Consider the following 22,979-nt stretch of genomic DNA (forward strand, 5'->3'; position numbering starts at 1 on the left):
AGCCAGGAAGGCTATAGTCCATAGGGTCGCAAAGAGTCGGACATAACTGAAGCGACTTAGCAAGCACACACATTGTGTAAGTAGCTGTCCCTGTTCTAGTGTCTAAGGACACATAGATATGTCTTCAATCACATGAATAAAATAAGCACAATGGTAAATAATCCACCTGCCAATGCAGGAGCCACAGGAGATGAGGGTTCGATCCCTGAGTCAGAAATATCCCCAGAGGAGGGCTTGGCAATGCACTGCAGTATTCTTGCCTGGGAAATCCCATGGACAGAGGGGCCTGGTGGGCTGCAGTCCATGGGGTTGCAAAAGAATTGGACATGGCTGAGTGACTAAGCACACAGGCATAAATATATACGTATATATTCACATCATAAATATGTTGCTTCTTTTAATCATTGGATTTATCACTTAAATTAGAAATTGTAGCTTTCTGGACTACATCAACAGGAAGAAACAAATGATCATGATGCTTTCTCTCCTCAAAAATTCTTGCTGGGATGGAGTGCATATAAGCTACCTGTACAGCAAAGACAGTAATATTGCATCTCTCCCCCCTGTGTTTCTTGGATGAAATTCACTCTTGAGTCTCTAGGGCTCAGGGGAGTTCAGCGGGCTAATAGGCAATCCCAGCTGAACCTTGGCAGACCTTCCCACCAAACCTCAGGGGTTACTGGATTTGTAATGCAACCCCAAAGGCATCTATGAATCAGCTGCAGTGGAAGTGCTTGCCTGTGGCATCTTGCCAAGACCCTATTAGAAGTCTTTCAGAAGAGCCTGACAACAGATATTAAGAGGGCTGCAAAAGGATGCTTATGGTCTGTCATTTGAAGGGTCTACACATGGACTACATACACATTGTTTTATTCTTTATAGATGAAAATGCTCCTAAGTATAAACTGTCTAGTACCATCTACTGTATACTGGCTGCAAATACAGTGAAGATGCTTTCAAATAGCTCGACTCTTTCTTGGAATATTGGTAAACTTAAAGATTGGAAAGCTTGTAATTTTGGTGTTCACTTGGTATCTTCTGCATATTAAATCTTGTTTAAATGCATCATCTTTAATTAAATAGTATGGCTAGTCACTGAGAAAGACATATCATCTGGGACTGGCGATTGTTTTTAGAGTCAGACATACTCTATCCAGGTTAAGAAGCTTGAATGTGAGGATGAACATTCTGATAGAGTGCTGCTTGGAAAATAAAAGAGAGAGAGAAGGAAAATTGTTCCTTATAAAGACTGATGTAGAGTTTCAACACATACATAAGAGGGAACAAGATAGTGGAAAAAGACATAAAATTATGCTAGAGTGGTGTTCGAATTAAACAGAAAAGCTTTGGGAAAAGCATTCTTTTCAACCTTCAACACCTTTTTACACTAGACTTTAATTATAAACAAACAGATTTTTTTTGTCAAATTTAACAGTTGTATAAAGAGCCATTTTTTCCCCATTGCTGCACAGAATACATAAAGAAAACAACCCCTTTCTGAAATGGTACATCTGTTACAAAGATATTACAAAATAAAACTGATCTGATCTTTCGTAGGGAGTGCCCTAAATTTTGTTTATCTCATCTCTAGTATCAGGCTGATTTTATGCACAAAATAATTCCTGTTCCTTGTGCTCAATTTCAGGCCTGTTTCATCAGAGTTACAAAAAGGTGGGGGAGGGGAAGGAAAAGTTATTTGATAACATAACTAAAGGGGAAAGATAGTGAAGCTGAGTCTGAGCATACATATTGAAACTGTTTAAGGAAAGAGAGCTTGATTCATTTGAAATAGCTTATAGTAAAGGGAAAAAAATTAAAATTATTGGATAAAACAATCATTTGTTCAATCGTTTACTCTTAAAAGAACAAGATTTTCTCTCCTCCCAGAGAGTCACTCCTCTGGACTCTTATTTTGCATTTCCAATACCCTCTGGTATATAATCTTCACTTAGTTATTTAATTATCACTTTAAAATTAATTTGATTCATTCATTCACTCATTCACAACATTTATTGGTGACTTACTATAGGCTGGGAAAGGGAAATGGAAGCTCCTGTGTGTCTAATGTATCAGCTCAGTTATGTATTGGGTTCTGGAGGCCATTCCCATCGCCCATGGTCAACATCTCAATTGTCTTTGGTTACCACCCAGAATATAACCCCTCTGGTGACCATTATTCCCATTTCCTCTGTGCTTTCTATCTCCTAACTCAGCTTCTCTTCTCTCCCCTCCCCCTACTTTTTGCTTTTCCTCTAGAATCTCTGTCCCATGGAAAGCAAACCATCCTTAACATTAACTTTTCGGCCCAATACTTTGTTTTATCTGGCTGGAATTAAACCTTAGTTTTTATCTAGGTTATTGCCTATCCAGGAACTTCAATTAAACAGTCTTCCATTGGGATCAGGCAGTTGGGTCTACTTTCACCCAAGTCCCAAAACAGCTTCATACGAAATGTTTTTCCCCTACGATTCATACCATTTCACTCTGCCCCCTTCTTTTCAGTATCATCTAACCATGGCTAGCCACTACTTCATATTCACTGGAAGCCCCGCTCACAGTCTTCCATTATTTTCCATGATTTGCCAACAACCTAGGTGGTTTCAGTGTCCAGGCTAGGGCTTCTGATATCTAGAAATTAGAACACTTATTTCCCTCCATCCAGTATCTTAAAAAAAAAAAAAGCTTCTAGAGCAATTTTATGTTCTCAGCACAATGGAGAGGAAGATTCAGAGATCACTCCTATACCCTCTGTGCTAATATGTAGAGCATCCCCCAGTTATCAACCATCCTCATCAGAATGGTAGAAGTGTTGCAATTGATTAACATACACTGACACATCATTATGACCCAAAGTTCCCAGCTTACATGAGGCCTCGATCTTGGTGCGGTATTCCAATATCTTTTGATCTTCTCTTTTCTTGAGCAATCCACCCCCATGGTCATACCTGGATCTTGTTACCATCCACTTTGATTTCTCATTTGAGAGCTTTCACTCCAATGTCTCACTCTGAGTGCAATCCTCATTCTTTATCTCCTATACCTGCTGAAAGTCTTCTTCAACATCATAGACATTTCCCAGCCTTTGGGTTCTCCATTTTCTTTCCATTGCTTCTCTAAGTATCCTGAAACCTTTGTTGATCATTTATTTTTAGAACTTTTAATATTTTGCATCTTCATCATTCTGCTTTTAGGTCAAGCAGGATTCTTCAGTACTTGTCTCTTCTGGCCAGCCTTCTGAGAGCAGCTGGAGGGAATGCCACCACCACAGTTGCTCACGTTACAGTTCCCAGACTTGGTCCTGTGTTCTGACAATGTGCTCACTTGTTCATCATCAACAGCCTTAGGTAAACACAGGTGTTTTCACTCTCAGCCATTAAAAAGTGCACAAACTCTCTCAGTCTCTGATTCCCGCCCTCCACACATGTACATAATGTACCTATATTGCTACATTTCTTACTCCTTTCTTCTTTCCATGTCCCTAATTCTGTACTTTGACCACCTCTAGGATACTAATCCAGTGCTTTATCCCTTTTCTTGTACAGTCAATGATCCCTCACTAGAGGCTTCTTTCCACTAAAACTAAAAATATACACTAAATTTAAACCTTCAAGAACAGTTATGGGCATATATGAGGATAAGTGAAAAAGGATACAGATCTATATAGGTAGACTGAAATCAACTTCATAATAATAATAATATAGAACAAATCCTGGAAGAAAATAAGCCAAAGCTTTACTGTAATAATCTCTTAGTCATGGGATTCAAGATTACTTTGATTCTATTTTTAACCCTTTTATAATAGCCTCCAAACTTTCTGCTGTTAACATATGTTATTTTAGTATTTACAGAAATAATTTTTTTGAAAAAATACACTTTTGAAGACTTATAATCAAACCTTTGATCCCGTATCCCATCCTAGCTTTATTTTATTTATGCCATATTTATCCAGCCAAGGAAATCTCTACATTCATTCCATTTCTTTAGTTTTCATTCATTCCCTAACCCATTGACATAAAAATTCTGCCTTCTTAGTTTCACTGAGAGTCTCTGATATTTTCAAGATGACTTTCAATATCACCAAATCAAAGAACTATCAGTTCTTTCAAGAAAAGTATATATTTTTAAAACTTATTTTACATTGGAGTATAGCTGATTAACAATATTGTGATAGTTTCAAGTGGATAACAAAGGACTCAGTCATACATGTACATGTATCCATTCTCCCCCAAACTGTGCCCCCCCCAATCCATGGTGCAACATAACACTGAGTAGAGTTCCCTGTGCTACACAGTTGGTCCTTGTTGGTTATCCGTTTTAAATATAGCAGTGTGGACATGTGGATTGCAAACTCTAACTATCCCTTCCCCCCATGTTTCCTTCCTGGCAACCATAAGTTCCTTTTCTAAGCCTGTGAGTCTGTTTCTGTTTAGTAAATTAGTTCATTTGTATCACTTCTTTTTAGATTCTGCATATAAGGGATGTCATACAATACTTCTCCTTCTCTAGTTTAACTTATATGCAGAGTACATCATGAGAAACGCTGGGCTGGAAGAAACACAAGCTGGAATCAAGATTGCCGGGAGAAATATCAATCACCTCAGATATGCAGATGACACCACCCTTATGGCAGAAACTGAAGAGGAACTAAAACGCCTCTTGATGAAAGTGAAAGAGGAGAGTGAAAAAGTTGGCTTAAAGCTCAACATTCAGAAAACAAAGATCATGGCATCCGGTCCCATCACTTCATGGCAAATAGATGGGGAAACAGTGGAAACAGTGTCAGACTGTATTTTTTTGGGCTCCAAAATCACTGCAGATGGTGATTGCAGCCATGAAATTAAAAGCCGCTTACTCCTTGGAAGAAAAGTTATGAGCAACCTAGATAGCATATTGAAAAGTAGAGACATTACTTTGCCAACTAAGGTCCGTCTAGTCAAGGCTATGGTTTTTCCAGTAGCCATGTATGGATGTGAGAGTTGGACTGTGAAGAAGGCTGAGTGCTGAAGAATTGATGCTTTTGAACTGTGGTGTTGGAGAAGACTCTTGAGAGTCCCTTGGACTGCAAGGAGATCCAACCAATCCATTCTGAAGGAGATCCAACCAGTCCATTCTGAAGGAGATCAGCCCTGGGATTTCTTTGGAAGGAATGATGCTAAAGCTGAAACTCCAGTACTTTGGCCACGTCATGAGATGAGTTGACTCATTGGAAAAGACTCTGATGCTGGGAGGGATTGGGGGCAGGAGGAGAAGGGGATGACAGAGGATAAGATGGTTGGATGGCATCACTGACTCTATGGACGTGAGTCTGAGTGAACTCTGGGAGTTGGTGACGGACAGAGAGGCTTGGCGTGCTGCGATTCATGGGGTCGCAAAGAGTCGGACACGACTGAGCAACTGAACTGAACTGAACTGAGGATTATCACTTCTTGTCGTGCTCAATCTCAAGGCTGCATTTGCCTCTATTGCCATTTCCCTTCACCTAAAACACCCTCCTCCCTCAATTTCCACTAAAGCCTTTGGTTTCATTTTCATCATGCTAACATCTTTCTCCTTCTATTCCTTAAATGCTAGGATCCCCTAGGGTTTGGTCAGCAGTTTGCTGCTTTTTACCCTCTTTTTGCCCTCCTTGGGCTATACCTTTCACACAAATGCATTTAACCAACGCACATCTCCTGGCCATTTTGAAATCTGTACTTCTTACTCTGGTCTAAAGTGTTTCCAAATTTAGGGGACATAAATGTATGTGATGTACAGTAGTAAACAAAATAATAGTCCTTTTAAAGAACACATTTAATAGATTTTACACTGTAGTATGTTTTATGTTTCAAATAGAAGTTAGACTTGTACATATAAGATAGTTCTCATTATAGCCAACTGGGAATAATATACTCAAATACAATCACATAACAAAAACTCAAAGAGGGTGCATATTTTCACATTTGATTTTATTGTTGCTTATGTGGTAGATTTTACATTTCAATAAAACTGTAAAGTAAAACTGTAAGTAAAAGCAAAAGAAATAAAATTCAATATACACAATAAAAATACTCCAAAATAGAAGTGAACATTTGCAGTATCATTTGAAAATAGAGTTATGACAAATGCTATGAATACCCGATTATTTTATTGGTCTCAATCTCACAGTGAGGGATAATCTGACATTCTAAATTATTTGAAATTTTGTAAATGGTAGAAAAAATAGTTTTCATTTTTTGTGTGTGTGTGTGCTGTTGCTGCTCTCAAGGATGTCAAAGAGATCATTAGAAAATTCAAATAATAATGTACAGACACTCGGGCAAATGGTTAATATGAAGCAAAGAACTATAGGAAAGCCCTGACATATCAGTGAGACAGAGGAAGAATGAATGAAGACATTAGATTCCCACTTGGTGTAATTCATCTTCACATTGCTCTTCTTTGAGATGGGTGTGGCCTTCCTTTTCAGGGGCTGGTACCATTCACAGAGGCCTAGATTCAGAGTCAGTGGACCTGGTTCAAAACTAGGCTCTGCCAGTTGTTGTTGCTAGTGGTGATGGTTTAGTCACTAAGTTTTATTCAACTATTACATCCCTGTGGATTTTAGCTCTCCAGGCTCCTCTGTCCATGGGACTTCCCAGGCAAGAATACTGGACTGGGTTGCCATTTCTTTCTCCAGGGGATCTTCCTGACCCCAGGATGGAACATGGGTCTCCAGTATTGCAGGCGGATTCCTTACTGACAGAGCCACCAGGGAAGCCTTTGCCACTTGGACTTTGTGTGAATTCTGATCATTTTTTCTAAGTCCATTCTGTCCATCTGTGATGGAAGTACACATACGGTTGTTGTGAGCCAGGCATATGGCGGCAGAAGCCCTCTGTTGAGCACAGTACTGTCAATGTCTATTGAATTTCTTGAAATAATAATTGAGCCTTCAGAATTAAAAAAAATTCTTAATGGAAATAAAATAGAGATGAATACTAGATTTTATTATTTACTCTTCCATGAGCTAATTGGTTGATCCTGGGCAAGTCACTTAAACTCTCTGGATCTAAGTCTCCTCAGCCTTAAAAGTATGGATGAGATAAAAAGCATGGATGAGATAAAATTTCCACCCTTATGCTAGAACCCTAAACCATTTAGGAGGTAAGATACTTTCTAAAACATTAAAGTAAGCATAGTCTTTTAATATTTATTCTGCTTCTTCATATATAACTAATTTTAAAAATGTTTTGGAAAACATTTGGAAGTCAATATTAAATTTAACAGACTATTTTCAAATCCTAAAATGAAAACTAAAAGATAGTATGAGTTTTCTTTTGCTTTTCACAAGTTTCTTTTGGAAGTAAGTGTGTAAGTAATGAATAAAACATCTAACTGCATATGTGTGCAGATGCAAATAAAATTAGGCATTTCATAGCTGGTTGGAGCAAGAATTCCTATTCTAAATCTCTCTCTCCACTTATGCTGCTGCTCAGAAAAAGCAGGCAGAGAGAGGCAGTTCGCATTCATGGTTAGTCATAAAGTGTCTACGCTTTCTGGTGGGTAGGAAGGCAGAAATGACATCTTTAAAACTGGAAAACTTTACATCCAGACATTTGAGGTCTGAGATGATCTGGGGCAGGCTGGAGAATTAGCGCAAGTTCCCAGAGCTGTCCTTGAGGCAGTTGGGGATTACCAGAAGAACCCAGAGTGCGTCTATCTACCTGCAAAGAACAGCCTTCCAAGAATGAATCCCTCACTGTCACCTTGGGAAGGAGGCTCAAACAACCAGGGCAAGTTGGGAAGTTTCCCAGGCCTCACTACCCAGAAGCAGAAGATATGACAGAATTAATAAAAGTAAAAACATAGTATCTTTCACTGCAACTGATAAATTATAAGTAATCTGTGAAGTCTATGGAAATGTGGATTTGTGTCACTGACATCTTCTCATTTCTGGTGATCCTTAATACTAAATGAGGGTTAAATTCAAAATGTTTAAAAATAATATTTTAAAGTACATAAAATAATTTTAAAATAAAAATCCCAACATGTCTATGGTTGTAAATTTTAAAAATCTAGTGTTGAAAATAGCTGTTAAGATGAAACAGGCATCTATATATTTTTCAACAATTCTCTAGGAGAAATTTGTTTACTACAACCTTTTTTTTTTTTTTTTTTTTAGCAAGGAGACAGATCTAAAAGAGATAATAAGAATAAACAATGGGGAGGGAGAAACCCAGTATCTAGTTTCTAATTTTTTGAGTTTATGAGTGATCTGCTAATATAGTTACACTGCGAATTTACTAAAGCCATTGCCCACCATAGCCTGTGTGTCTCATTTTTAAAACAATCATTTATGGATGTTAGAGGATGCCTAGGAAAGCAGAAGGGTTCTGTGTCAATCAAAGCTAATCACTGGTACAGGCAGAGGGCTTTTGTTGGCCTCCATGCTCTAAGCCGTGCTTCCACATCTGTGTTTGAAGAGATTAGAGAGGTGCTTCATACAAGAACTGTATTAGTTAAAGCTGATCGACAGTATTTGGAATAAATCATGAAAAAGTTGAGTGCCAGAAGAGAAGGCATGGCAAGTGGGAGATTGAAACTGACGAGGGCAAATTCCACCCTCCTCAGTCCCCTCCAAACATCCCTCCACCCCCACCCTGCACTTTAATATTTCAGTTTTGCTGTTGAAGAGCATTGCCAGGTGCCATGCTCATCACCTCCCAGCAAACACGTGGAGACTCAGCCAAGAAACCCCGACGCCAATATTTTTAGTGGCATGCTTGCCACACTTGGGTGAAGGGCCCCAGTTTTATTGGAGGTGCTTCATGGAAAACAGATTAGCCCAAGTGGGTAAGTGGGATTTGAGGACCAAGGATGGCAAAGAATGAAAAGTGAAAAAGATCCCAACAAATATGAACACCGAAATCCCCTCCCCACTTATAGCCGTGTTCTCCCTGCATGAAGGCCATACACTGGCAAATAAATTATGAGTGACAAGTATTTGAACCAATAAAGAGGGCACTATATTTTATATGCAGTAAATTTAATTCCAGATTGTGTTTCACCTCAGCAGGATGACATGTTTATTGCCAGTGAAAGATGAAAGCCGAGGGAGTTAGAGGCAAGCGTCAGCAGTTCTAGTGGGCACCCGCAAAATGAAGATTTGACAGACCGGTGGCTGAGCCCTTGAAATGAAATGCCAGACCAAATTTTACCCCAAAGGGGTCAGATGTACTGTCGTGCCCCCAAACTCGCAATGCCAGCTGAATAAATGAGCCCAGTTCAGCAGAGAACAGGAGGCCAAGAGCATGCTCTAAGAATTCCTGCTCATAGGCTCATCAGCTTGTCCAAGTGCAGGGAGGCTGGGAGGACCAGCGTGAGGTGCCTCCGAGGGAGGATGTGCTAGAAGGATGTGAAGTGTCACTGCCTCTGTGGGGCTCTAAGTGTTGTTTTAAAAATCTATTAAACAGATCGAAAAGTAGAAGTGAGTCTAAATTGATCTGCCCGTCTCTCAGTTTCATCCTACAAGTGCTCAGCTCAGGTGTTCAATTTATTGAACCATAACCCCTTTTTAAACAATCAACATCAACATGCAATAAATATGCCCAGCAAGGGCAATATTTACATGCACGACTCATTGTTTTAGAAGATTTATTTATGGGGAAACTGACTGGCAATTACTTCCTTTGGCAGACAGTGGCCCAGTGGCATGTGGGCATGGAGCTGGTTATTGTGAAATTTAAGCACATTGAAGGGGTGAGCTCTGCTTTTGTCCACAGAATTATCCCAGCAAGAATACTGCAGTGAGTTGCCATTTTTTCTTCAGGGCTTCTTCCCTACCCAGGGATCAAACCCATGTCTCCTGTGACTCCTGCATTGGCAGGTGGATTCTTTACCACTGAGCCAGCTGGGAAGCCCATGAAATAGGTGCTGTACCCTAATTGCAAAGGTGGGGAGACATTTTTGTTATAATCTCCTTGTAACTTCACTCATCATCTCAGAGAGAGGGGAGAAAGACAGTGGGATGTGGGAGGGAGAGAGAGAGCAAAAGAAAGACAGGGAGAAAAAAAACAAAGGAAGGGAGGGAGGGAGAAAGAAGAAAAAAGAAAAAAATTGCTGGTCTCAAGAAAGCGTGTCCACAAAGAGTGTATAATCCCTACAATGATGTGGATAATTCATGTAAACTAATAGTCTTTCCACTCTGAACTCAGGAAATAGGTCCTGTTACCCAATATATGGATTGGACTAGTCACATGATTTCAAACTCATTTGTGTAGACATAGTGTCATCAACTCTTGAATCAATCAGAAGGGTTAACAGTTTAATCGGTTCCTTTCACTAACTCTGTGCTACAGGACTATGGGTAGAAACGTCCACATATTTAACTTCACAAAAACATATTTTAAAGATGATGTTTCTCATAGTTTAATGTCATTAAGATGAAGGTGATGGAAAATCTCTGGACCCTGTAATCCAGGATTGCTTCCTCTCTTACTTTGTGCAACTTTTCTCAACTTCATACATCTTTTCCCTATATCCATAGATGTTATAGGCAACATGTACTCTGGTGCCTAGATGGAGGATGAAGGATCTGAATAATGTTACAATCACCACCTAACTGATATTTGGATCTTTCTAGGGCCTATTTGCTTCCTGTAAAAAAGACACTCACATTTGGTGAACAGAGCTCTGAAACAGAAGGAACAGAACCTGGCATCCTTCTGGTGACACCTGGAGATACAAGAACACCTGTGATGTAAGTAAGTGCATCTACCATAAATAGCTGTCACTCTGTTGTTACTAACTTACTCTTTAAGGATATTTTAAGGGTGACTGTTGGTTGGAATGTATGTGATTTCTTGGTAAGACCTTTAGAAAAGAGTTGTTGTATGAAAGGCATTGTCATACATAGATGAAAGGCACCTAGCTGTCACCATTGCTAAGACCATGGCCCAGCACTGTTTGTAGATCACCATCTTACTGTGCTCATTCTACATTCTCCCATGGAACAAAGAAATGAAGCATTTTGAAGATCATATTCTCTGTGTCTCTCCAAGTATTCCAGAAGTCTCTCTTTCATCACCTCACCTGCACTCCCCTCCTCTCAGGTTCCATATGCCCTGACTTTCCCTAGCTCTATGTTCCCTGCCTGCCGTTCCCTCAATTTTTTTCCACCAGCTTCCTTGGTCTGCTTTTTTTTCAGACCTCTTATGTGATTTACAGTTGGAACAGAGTCTCATTTGTCTGGCATATGGCCTTCCTCTTGGCCAAAACGTTCCTGAAGACTCCACAGGCTTTCAAAGCCATATAGCAAGAGTTCTTGCCAAATTAATCGGTTCAATTTGTTTCCTTTATTTTCAGATCATAATTGCTGGTCTTGCTTACTATTTGTTATAAGTTCTAGGGATACAAGAATCAAGTAATGGGGTCAGAGGGCTGGTAGTTGCCAGACAACTGAAAATATTAATAATGTTAGAAGAGAAATGATATTTAACTTGACAGTGGTCAAATTCAATATAATCACTTAATGTGCTAGACTTCCAGTACATTTTATGGTTAGAATAAAATACATTTCACATCATGTACACATGATACACCTTTTATTCCTATCCTTTTGTGTTTGTCTATTATTCTGTGAATCCTAAAATACTGTTATCAAGTAGTTTTAATGCCTTCCCACAAGTTCCTCTTAGATTCACTCCTGCTTTCCAATTCTATAGCCAACACCAACAATTAGGCATTTTTCACTCAACCCAGTCCACCTTAGAGACTTCCTAGCTAGGGCATCAGAGGCTTTCTCTGCTGCCTTTGTTTCATGGCCTCCTAAAAGCTGTTTCCTTTGAGAGCTGTCTATAAAATTAAATTCAAAATCCTCATAATTCCATTTAGAGCTCTCCATTCTCTGACCCTTCTAAACCCACCAACCTGATACTGTGTATATATTATTGGATCCTGTTTTCTCCTAAACATTTGCCTTGCCAGGTTATTCTTAAGACAGAACTAGGCATTGACAGTATTGACCACTGTGCTTAGCACATGATAGTTGCTCAGTAAACAGTACCTCATTACTTATTGTGACAAGTGGCCCCTCTGCTTTGGCCAGGCTAATCCTCACCTCGTTCCTAGAACATGGCTTCATCCTCCCTAGTTTTCTCCTGCTTTTCACTACACTCAGATGTTTTCTCCCATTCTTCTCTATCCATACAACTTGGCTCAAATGTCTCCTCCTGCCAGAAACCTCTCTCACAAGCGCTTTCAGAGTCCACTTGCCAGGAAGAGAGATTTAATAGACACCAGCATGGCTGTGAGGCTTACATTTACGGTTATTCTGTGTTGCTCATGTAATTTAGGATTATAATTTGTTGTAATCGTTATAACTGTTGTTATTCTGTTGAATAACAACTTCTGCCTAACTATGCTAAATAATTTGTTTAAACGGTGTATGCATTTACAGTTCTAACCATCCCCTGGGCTCCAATTTAAATGCCTTCTCCCCTTCCCCAGGTAAGTTACTCTGTGGTCTTCAGACCTCAATGAAGAGATTCTCTGTTTTTTAAGGTTGACTTTTCTAGTGGCAAGAATGACATATCATCAGATATGGCAGTTGAACCTGCACATGTCATATCTGCCTGAGTGGAGGAGGAGGAGTGGGTGAGCCCCTGGAGGAAAGAAAGAGGAGGTTCCATCTTACACATGCTTACTGGGGACCCAGAAGAAAGCCACTGACCCCAGTGGCACAGGCAGAAAAACGGCGTTGCGCCCAGTCTTCAGCTCATAAGCAATTACGTTTCAGAGTCACTGGGAACAGCTGGGGGAAGAGGAGGACAAAAAGCGCAAGGAGGACAAGAATAAGATATTTCATCAGTGCTACCAGGTAGTAGTCAAGGCTTCATGGACAACCAGTGGAAACTTAAGGAAAAAATTTGATTTGGCTCTACTTTGGATCTGGCATCAGGATCCATGCAAAATTTTTAAATAAGCAAGATTATTTTTTAGTGTTTAGGCATGTCCCCAAATAGTATACAGTGAGTGACTCTTTCTGAATGAATAAAAAAGTAAATGACATGCTGTTCCACTCTTTCCATATAATTGGATTTTTTTTTTTCCACTTTTCCTGATTTGAGAAGCTTTGGGAGCATCTGAGTGCTATAGGATATTTTGATCTCCTAAGGTGAGGTTCACTTGTATGGTCATCTGTAGACTTTCTCTTGAAACTGATGATACATGAATTAAAGTTGAATTGAGTTCAAGTGGACAGTGGTTGTGTTGAGATCAAGGAAATAAACAAGAGAAAAAAAGCTGCAATTTCAGTATAAAAACAAGTATGTTGGAACAATGTTAAATAAAAATATTGCCTGGGATAGCAAAGTTCAATTGTGCTTACCCTGCTAAGATTTCTTTGGCCCTTCTTCCATCTACTCTTTCCCCAGCAGCAGTTAATAGATGTTGGCATTGAATCTTTTGAAGCGGTAGGAATTCATACTTTAAAATGTCCAATTAGCACCAAAAATGAGTTGATGGGATGGGTCACTGAAGATTTTTAAAGGCTGAGAATCACCATCATTTGAGGGCATCTAAAACAGTGCCCCGAGTCAGCCTCTGAGGAGCATTCCTTCAACTTTTGCTTTATCTCTTTGCACAGAGGCTAGGACAGCACAGACAGACCCCCAAAGGAGAATCCTCACCATTTTCTTCAGAATACCAAGTGTTATAGTGAACGGTAAATAACCTTTCTGTAACAAGCAGCCCTTTTCTTCCCTGCTGGAACAAACTGTTCAACTCTATTTGAATAAAAAGCCCACACATATATCAAATGAAACAAAATAGCATTGTTCCAAATACAGATCAGGCAGTCTTCCCAGACTCGTGTCAGTAAAATTTCATAGCACTCCACACCATTGTATAGTAGCTCTCTTTTTCCCCTTCTTTATGTGTGAGTGCAGAATCACGCTTCTTAGACAAAGGAATGCAGACACTGGCCGTATCCCCCATGCAGTTGAAGAAAATAAAGATCCAAAGAAGATGGACTTTCTTTGATGACAGGGAAAAAAAAGAATGTACCGCGGAAAATATAGGTGGAGACAGCACTACACATCTGTGTTAGGGATAGCTGATCAACAAAGAGTTATTTTGCCTCAGTTCAGTTCAGTTCAGTCGCTCAGTCAGACTGCCAGCACAAATATTTTCCCATTTGATGAAGCATATCTCTGGATTGGAGTTCATGAACCAGGGAGCTAGTTGTGTGGCATTTTGTGCTGAGATGGGATGGAGTGTGAGAGACTGCTTTGCACTAACTAAAAAGGGCCAGTTCAATTTTCAGGATTTTGCAGGCTTTTTATAACACACAATCATGAAAAACTGATAGAAAAGTATGAAAACTTAAAAATCAATACATTATATCAAGAGGAAAGATAATACCCCAGAGGTATAACTGCTTATTTTACTATGCTCTGTGCTCTTGAGGTTATATATATGTGGTATCTGATGGAAACAGTATGGAATGGTGTGATGTTTTGTGTTTGTTCCCAAGATGCACTGGTAGCTTGCAATTGACTCACATTACAGGTCTGAGTGACTGCTTATTTGTTTTTGTTTTCCAGAGAGCTCACTGTTAATCAGCACACCATTGAGTAGAAATTCTTTGAGAACAGACCTAACTTGCCCTGTGATCTTAGCAGCTGAAGTGAAGAGGAATTTCAGCTAGGACTGCCTTTACTCTCTTAAGGTTAAGCGGCATGTCTGTGTAGGTGCGTGAGTGAGGAGTTTGAGGGATTAAAGTCATTTCCTCCAATCTGACACCTCCAATTGCTTTTTGAACACTAGACCTCAATCTGGGAAGATATTTATTATTAAGATAAGTTGGTTTATTAAAAAAAAGTGTATGTTCATTTTCACCAAGTGTAACATTTTGCCAATCTTAGCAAATGTGATATCAGTTTAGCCTGAATCGGCAGTAATTGAACATCAGAAGAGCATGACAGTGGGCCTGTCAGCCAGTACTTTTTTTTACTTTCCTCACCCTTTCCAAGCTTCCTGTTCAAGTTAAACTGAGGAGTGAACCGGGAAAATGTGATGAAGGTTGGAAGATAAAGAGGCAGAGTTCAGAAGTGGTAATGAATTAGGAATCTTTCCATACTGGGACTTTTATGTCACATATACCTCTAGAGGATAAAGACTAAAAGTGACACAGTTTCTTATGGTCTTTGTAGCAAACTTGAACTCATTAGGGGTTCTATAATTATTTTACTTTAAATTCAACCTCTATGGCACATTAAGCCAAATTATAATAATTTATAATTTACTTAAATAATTATAATAAAATATTGCACATGATGTCCAGGGTTATACATACAGAGTATTATACAATATACACATACACACCTATATTTGTGTATGTATACTCAATATGCATACATATATACTATATATACACATATATAAATCATATATATACAAAATATAGAACACAATATTTTATTTTATTCAAATAAAATACAATATATATATATATATTTAAATTCATATTCAAATAAAAATGTGTTTTAACCTGGAATATCTAGCTAGAATGTCTTGGATAATATATAAGGCCAAGGCAGCATTTTTCTTTAGAGTAAACATATTTTGTAAACCAAGCAATTATATATATAAACAAATAAGCATTTCTAACAGTTCTCATACTACTGTTTCATGATTGTATGCTTTAAGAGGCAAGTAGCTAGTATAATGTTTCTCAACCAAATGCCCTCTTTTAACATTCAAGTAAATTCCACCAAGAATGTCACATGATCTTGGTATTTGGTTCTATGCACAGAGTAATCTCTCTCAATGTTTAAACTGCACAACTGTCAGATACAGTATACCTTGAGGATCAAATACCTTATGTCACAATATTATTTCTGGCCATACCATTGAATTTCCACTGCCTGAGGTGTCTCTTGTGTTCCAAATCAAGTCAAATTAAGAATGTATGCACTAGTAAATTGAAGAAACAGATAAACAGACGCAGGGAACAAAAAACCAATAGGAAGATTATCCTTGTAATGTTTCATTAAGCAACTTCCATTAGGAAAGAAAAAAATCATTAATGTTAACCCATGTTTGAACTTAAAACACAAAATTCAAACCGATTCACACATTGAGTGTTTACACGTAACCTATGCATTTAATAGTCACTCTTTGATACATGACAAGTATCATCTTGAATTTTATGTGAACTGATTCACAGAAGTCATTCAGCAAATTAATGTAGTTTTGGAAAATTAACAGCAAAATAGGCATGCCGCCAAATGTCTAATGACAAATTGAAGGGTTTGGAGATGTGTCTGTCTATTTGCAGTATTGGAACTGTTTTCAAAACAAAAACACACTGAAAACGGTGCTGGCATGACAGGAGATGCAGTCATTATGCAATTTTAATTGACAAATAATTCCATTTTTATGTGAATAAATTCACCTAGCCAATAGCTGCATTACCATCTATCATGTACTGGTGTCCCTTCCCATCTCAGGCATCCTCTAATGTTGATGAATTTGATCAAATGTATCTGGCAGTATAGCTGAATCTGGCAAGTCAAGGGAAGACCATAGTGTGTTGGGTGGGGGTCAGTACGAGGATGGTGATTTGTCACAGGAATGGAGATTGTCTCTAGCATTACCTGTTGTACAGATAGTATTATCCTCCATTTATCTTCCAGTTTGAATATTCAGACTGGGATGTGTGACCCATTCTTTCAACAAGGTACTAAGTATCTCCCTAATTTAACTCAGGTGTCCAAGGGGTATATCTATTGGGGTAGAGATTGGGAAAATTAGAAACCTTTATCGATCTACATATAATTAATCTTCAGACATTGACTTTAAGCTCCAGCATAATAGCTTCAGTATATAGCCCACTTTCACATAAGGAGCAGCTGAAATGCAAAATGATCACAAATATGAACATACTCTAGCTAAGGGCAGGTATTCCAATGGCGGCATTAAATATAAATACAATAGAGTATTGACATAATGTAGTAAGGTTCCCTGGCTATTAAAAGGCTTTGTTCTAAAGCGTATCTGTGTACACAATGAGATGATGAACACAGAGCATCACATAGCTAAATTTAATATATGCAGGGGTATGATGTTTGCAATGCATGCATTTCAGCAGGTCCCATTAGTGCGCCTTTCCCCTCCAGTGAAAACAGAATGAACCACAGCCCCTTCTGGTTTGCATAAAGCAAACAAAATTAGATTTGCTTTGCTGAATTGAAACCCGCTTGGGATTGTGAGCCTCTCTCGGGGACAAATTACTTCAAACAATCCCTTTGTACCATAACAAAATCAAAAAATTCAGGCCAATCAACATGGCTCAAAACCCTTAACACAAGAATTAATAATACAACCTAGTCTATTTTTATTGCTTCTGCGCTACAGCTCCTTGTTTTAATGTAATTACACTTATTTGCCGTCCACATGTTAAGTAAGCTTGCATATGTTAACTAATGCGACATAAAACAACTTTCCTAATTTTACCATTGCTACAAGCATTGCTCCCCCTGGAATAAGATCTGAGCATTGGACAAGTTGAACACTAATGTTATTAAATTAAATCTATTTTTAGACCCTTGATAAATGAATATAGGCAAAATGTCAAACGTTTCTTCAGATAGGTGCAAAAGCTGATTGACAATCAGATTAGTCTATTAAGAATATTGGTTTATGGAGTGTTACTCACTCGATATCTCTTGACTTTTTAAAATCTATTTCTCTGCAGAAGAGAAGACACATACATCTGTAAATATGGAATCTCTTAAATCAGGTATCTGGTCAATGACCATTTAAATTCAGCAGCTTGAGTTAGTATCAAGATGATATATATTCCTATTGCTTTATCACCTGAAAATCAGCAGAGGCTATGTGCCACTAAAACTTTCATCTGAACCACAAGTTTACCGGCTTTTCAGTTTTGAAATTTAGAATCCAGGATAACTTTTTGCCCACAGCTTTTTAAAATGTATAAGTCAGTTAGAATACTTGAATTCACAAAATCATGGTCTTTTGGGATCAAAAGCCCTTTCCATCACTGCCTAAAGAAAAAAGTAAAGTGTTAGTTGCCCAGTCGTGCCCAACTCTTTGGAACTCCATGGACTGCAGCCCACCAGGCTTCTCTATTCATGGGATTTTCCAGGCAAGGATACTGGAGTGGGTTGCCATTTCTGTTAAGAAGTAGTTAATTCTATGTGACTTGAGTAAGCTTCACCTAATACTGACCAAATGTTTGAACGATGAGTTGGAAAAGATCTGTCTCTAAGCATGGGTTTATCTATGTAGCTTTTGGGTTATTTAGACACATGTCCCCTTATCAATTTGGTTCAGCAACTTGTCAATTGGCCCCAAAGATCATTTCATCTCACTGCTCTTGAATAGATAAATAAATATGATTGACATACATCTCCTTTTTACTAGTTATACAGATTCAATCTGAGTTGCTAGTACAAAACACATCTACAATTATGTAATCGAATCATTTGGTAAAGGTCTACTTATGGTAAATCTTTCAAATTAGACATTTCCTTTGAAATATGACAGTTGATCAAAACAGTTAACCTTGCCAAAAGGTCTCAAATTGGGTCTCTAAGTGTGTTTTATTTAGAAAAAAACACTCTTTAAAAGAAGTAAAATTATATATGGCACAACAGCTGCATTTCCCTACCATTCTTCTTGTAATTAGCCCATGTCTGACCTCTGAAAGCACTTTTATTGGAGAACCTCTGATCCAGAATGCCTGATTAGTCACTTATATAAAAATAACATACACTATGCAAGTATCTGAGATAAGGGTATAAAAAGTAAAATCAAGACATGGAGGTTTCTCAATATAAACAAAATTTAACCCTGAAAGCTACACAACAATGTGTGTGTGTATTTATAATTTCATTTAATCTGCCTTTAGAACCTGCTACAGATGGACTCCCTAGGTGATCTTAGTGGTAAAGAACCCATCTGCCAATGCAAGTGACACAGGAGAAGCAGGTTCGATTTTTGGGTCAGGAAGATCCCCTGGAAGAGGAAATGACAACCCACTTCAGTATTCTTGCCTAAAGAATCCCGTGGACAGAGGAGCCTGATGGGCTACAGTCCATAGTGTTGCAAAGAGACACTCAGCACGCAGGCACACATGGGACAGATAGAGGTGGGGAAAGTGGGTACCATCCTATGAGAAGACCCAAATTCTGTCGATCATACTGATGTCTTGCTTTGAAAGACCATTATCTACTTCTTCAAGTCAAAATGTTAGCAGTGTTATTCTTTTAAAGAACAAGAGATGATGTCATTATTGTAGTTTTATTCATAAGACATAGGGATGCAAACTACCTCAGTTTTCTGCTATTTTTGTTTTCTATTATTTAGGTCTTATATTAAGTCCTTGGATCAGTTCCCAACCTATTGTGATTCTAATTTGATTTGTATACCCCAGTCTTTCTCAGAGGTACTTTAAAATCTTAGATAAAAGAAAATGAATTAGTTGTAAGTACGTGCCAGAGCAGCAAGAGCTGGGATATAAGATCAGTGAACTGAGTTTAGCTTCAAAAAGAACAATTAAGTGATCTCACACCTCCTCTCTCTGCTCCTTGCTCCCTCACCTCACAAATCACTCTCTTGTTCTCTGAGGTTACCTCTGTGCCCCACAGCTTTCTAGTATCAGTGCCAAGTGTCCAGTTTAGCCTTCTAGCCCTTTCTCTGCAACTTGTAAGATTTTGGCTAAATGCATTAGCTTCTCAGATCTTTGCTTTCTGTATCTCTGAAGTAATAATACCTGCCCTTAATGGATTTTCTTAAATTACAAGATTATCTCCTGTGAGCGCTATATTGCATATTACATATGTTACTACTATTTCCTTGCTCATCTTCTCATCTCCCCTCAAATTCTCTCCTGTGTCTCATGCTTAATGAGTTAGATGAAGACCATTAGCCTAGGAAACATGAAGGCATACTTTCTCAGATTACATTCTATTAGCCCTCAGCTCACTGTTTTTCTTCTGATTCTGAGGAAGAGGAAACTGACATTGATTGAGAGTACTTGGGAGAAAGCTGATGTGTTTGTTTGAAGTGCTCAAACTACCAGTTGAACTTTAGATTTTGCCCTATCATTCCTGTAACATATAGATGTTTTCATAGGACATGTGAATGTAACGTAGCAAGTGGGAAGATTCTTGGTTTAGAGGCCAGATTAAACAAGTTAGGGCATTTTCCACTGCTTCCTATTAGGGCAAGTTACTTGGCTCGAGTGGCCTTACATGTACAATGGGAATAGTATTTATCTTGCAGGACTGTTACAGGAATTAAGTGGGATAATTTCATAACATAATAGCCACTCAATAAACTGCAGCAATTACATACAGTTAACTCTTGAATAACATGGGTGTTAGGGTTGCTGTCCTTCTGAGCAGTCAAAATTCTGCATGTAACTTATAGTTGGTTTTCAGTATACATGGTCCCTCAGCCAATCTTGGATTGTGTAGTATTGTATTGAAAAAAATCTGCCTGTCAGTAGACCCCCACAGTCCAAACCTATGGTGCTCAAACCTGAGGGTCAACTGTATTTGATTATCATGTAAAAGACATAGTTTAGCACCTGGTGAATAGTACAGGATCAATAAAGTCCCAGTCATCCATATTTTACTCAGTTTAACCAAAATATGGCTTATTTCTAATTTCAGTAGTGCTTTAAATTTATAGTATAAATTACTTCATCAAAAAACTTCACATTCTAAACAGCATCTCATATTAGAAAAATATTTTATCTCATCATGAAAATGCTAACTAATTGATTTAATCAATCCTAAAATGTATCAATAAAAGGCCACAAAAGAAGTGAGCAACAGGATCTAGTTACTTGTAAGACAATAGGGGTAAGTAAGTGCATTCATACTGTGTCCAGTATATATGCTGCATACATAGTGCTCATCAATATATAACTGGTTAATTAAAAACAGTAATAGTTGTTCCAAATTATGGCTATTTTTACTTTTACCATGTGGAAACTGCCACCATTTTCTGTCAGAAAAGTCCCTCTTCCTCTTTCCTTCCTTCCTTGTATGCAACCTCTCTCCTTCCTTCACACTGTCCTGTAAAAATGCAGTAATCAAGACAGTGTGGTAAGGAGTTTGGTATTAACAGATACATACATACATACATACAAGATACATACATACAAGATACACACATACAAGATACATACATATATACAAGATACATACATACATACATACAAGATACATACATACATACAAGAGATGAACAACAAGGACTTACTGTATGCCACGGGGAAAATTATATTCCATATCTTATAATAACCAATGGTGGAAAAGGATCAAAAAAAGATATAAAAAGATACATGTATAATGTATAACTGAATCACTTTGCTGTGCACCACAAACTAACACAACACTGTAGCTCAACTATACTTCAATAAAAAAAGACAGTGTGTTTGGCATGAAGGTGGATATATAGAATAACGAAAGAGTCCAGAAATAGAACCATATATATATATGGTCAATTGAATTTTGACAAAGATGCCAAAGCAATTCAACAGAGGAAAGAGCAGCTTTTTCAATGTATTGTACTGTAATAGCTGGATAGTCTTATGGGGAAAAAAATGAACGTTGACTTCACACTATATATAAGCTTAACTCATAACTGATTACAAACATAAATGTAAGAGTTAAAATGACAAAACTTTTAGAAGAAAAGATAGAAAATCTTTGTGTGTTTGGGAGAAAGATTTCCTAGAGATGACATGAGAAGCACAAACCATAAACTAAGCAAGCGCATACAGTTGACTTTTGAACAACATGGGTTGAACCACATGGACCCACTTACATGCAGATTTTTTTTTTTAATACGTACTACAAAATCCATGGTTGGTTGTACCTGTAAGTGCGAAACCCAGATACAGAGGACTGATTATAAAGTTTATAGACAAGAGTTTGGACTATGTATGGAGAGGTGGGGTTGGCTTTCTCAACCCTGTGTTGTGCAAGGGTCAACTGTATTGTGTTTCATTATATGCTATGCTTTTCCAAATATAAAATTTAGAAAATAAAAAGGCAAAGCATGAACTAGGCTCTGCAATCCATATATTTGCAGTACATATATTTGATAAAAGACTTTATTGTTTTATAAGAAATATCCCTACAACTCAGTAAGAAGAAGATGAACAACCCAGCTAGAAAATGGGCAAAAGATTTAACAGAGTTTTCACAAAGGAAGATATACAAATGACCAGTGGGCATATGAAAAGATATTCAATATCAATAGTTATCAGGGAAATGAAGATTAAAAGCACAGTGAGAAACCACTACACTAATTAAGATGACTAAAATTAAAAAAAAATCTAAAATGCTAAACACTGGTAAAGTTATAGAGCACCTGGAACCTTTGTATATGCCACTGCTGGGAATGTAAAAAGGCATCACTTTGAAGACTGTGGCAATTAAATAAGTTAAAAGTGCGCTTATTAAATATGATGTCGCAATTTTGCTACCAGCAACTATAGCCATGAAATTAAAAGACACCTGCTCCTTGGAAGAAAACAATGACAAATCTAGACAGCATATTAAAAAGCAAAGATATCACTTTTCTATCAAAGGTCTGTATAGTCCATGCTATGGTTTTTCCAGTGGTCATGTACATCCATGCGAATTAGACCATAACGAAAACTGAGCACTGAAGAACTGATACCTTCAAACCGTGGTACTAGAGAAGACTCTTGAGAGTCCCTTAGTGAGACCATCAAACCAGTCAATCCAAAAGGAAATTGAGCCTGAGTATTCAGTGGAAAGACTGATGCTGAAGCTGAAGCTCAATACTTTTGCCACCTGATGCAAAGAACTTACTCACTGGAAAAGACTCTGATGCTTGTAAAGACTGAGGGCAGGAGGAGAAGGGGGCAACCAAGGATGAGACGGTTGGATGGCATCACCAATTCAATGAACGTGAATTTGAGCAAACTCCAGGAGATACTGAAGGGAGAG

This window comes from Budorcas taxicolor, chromosome 9 (assembly GCF_023091745.1).
Source record: "Budorcas taxicolor isolate Tak-1 chromosome 9, Takin1.1, whole genome shotgun sequence".
NCBI classification, from domain to species: Eukaryota; Metazoa; Chordata; class Mammalia; order Artiodactyla; family Bovidae; genus Budorcas; species Budorcas taxicolor.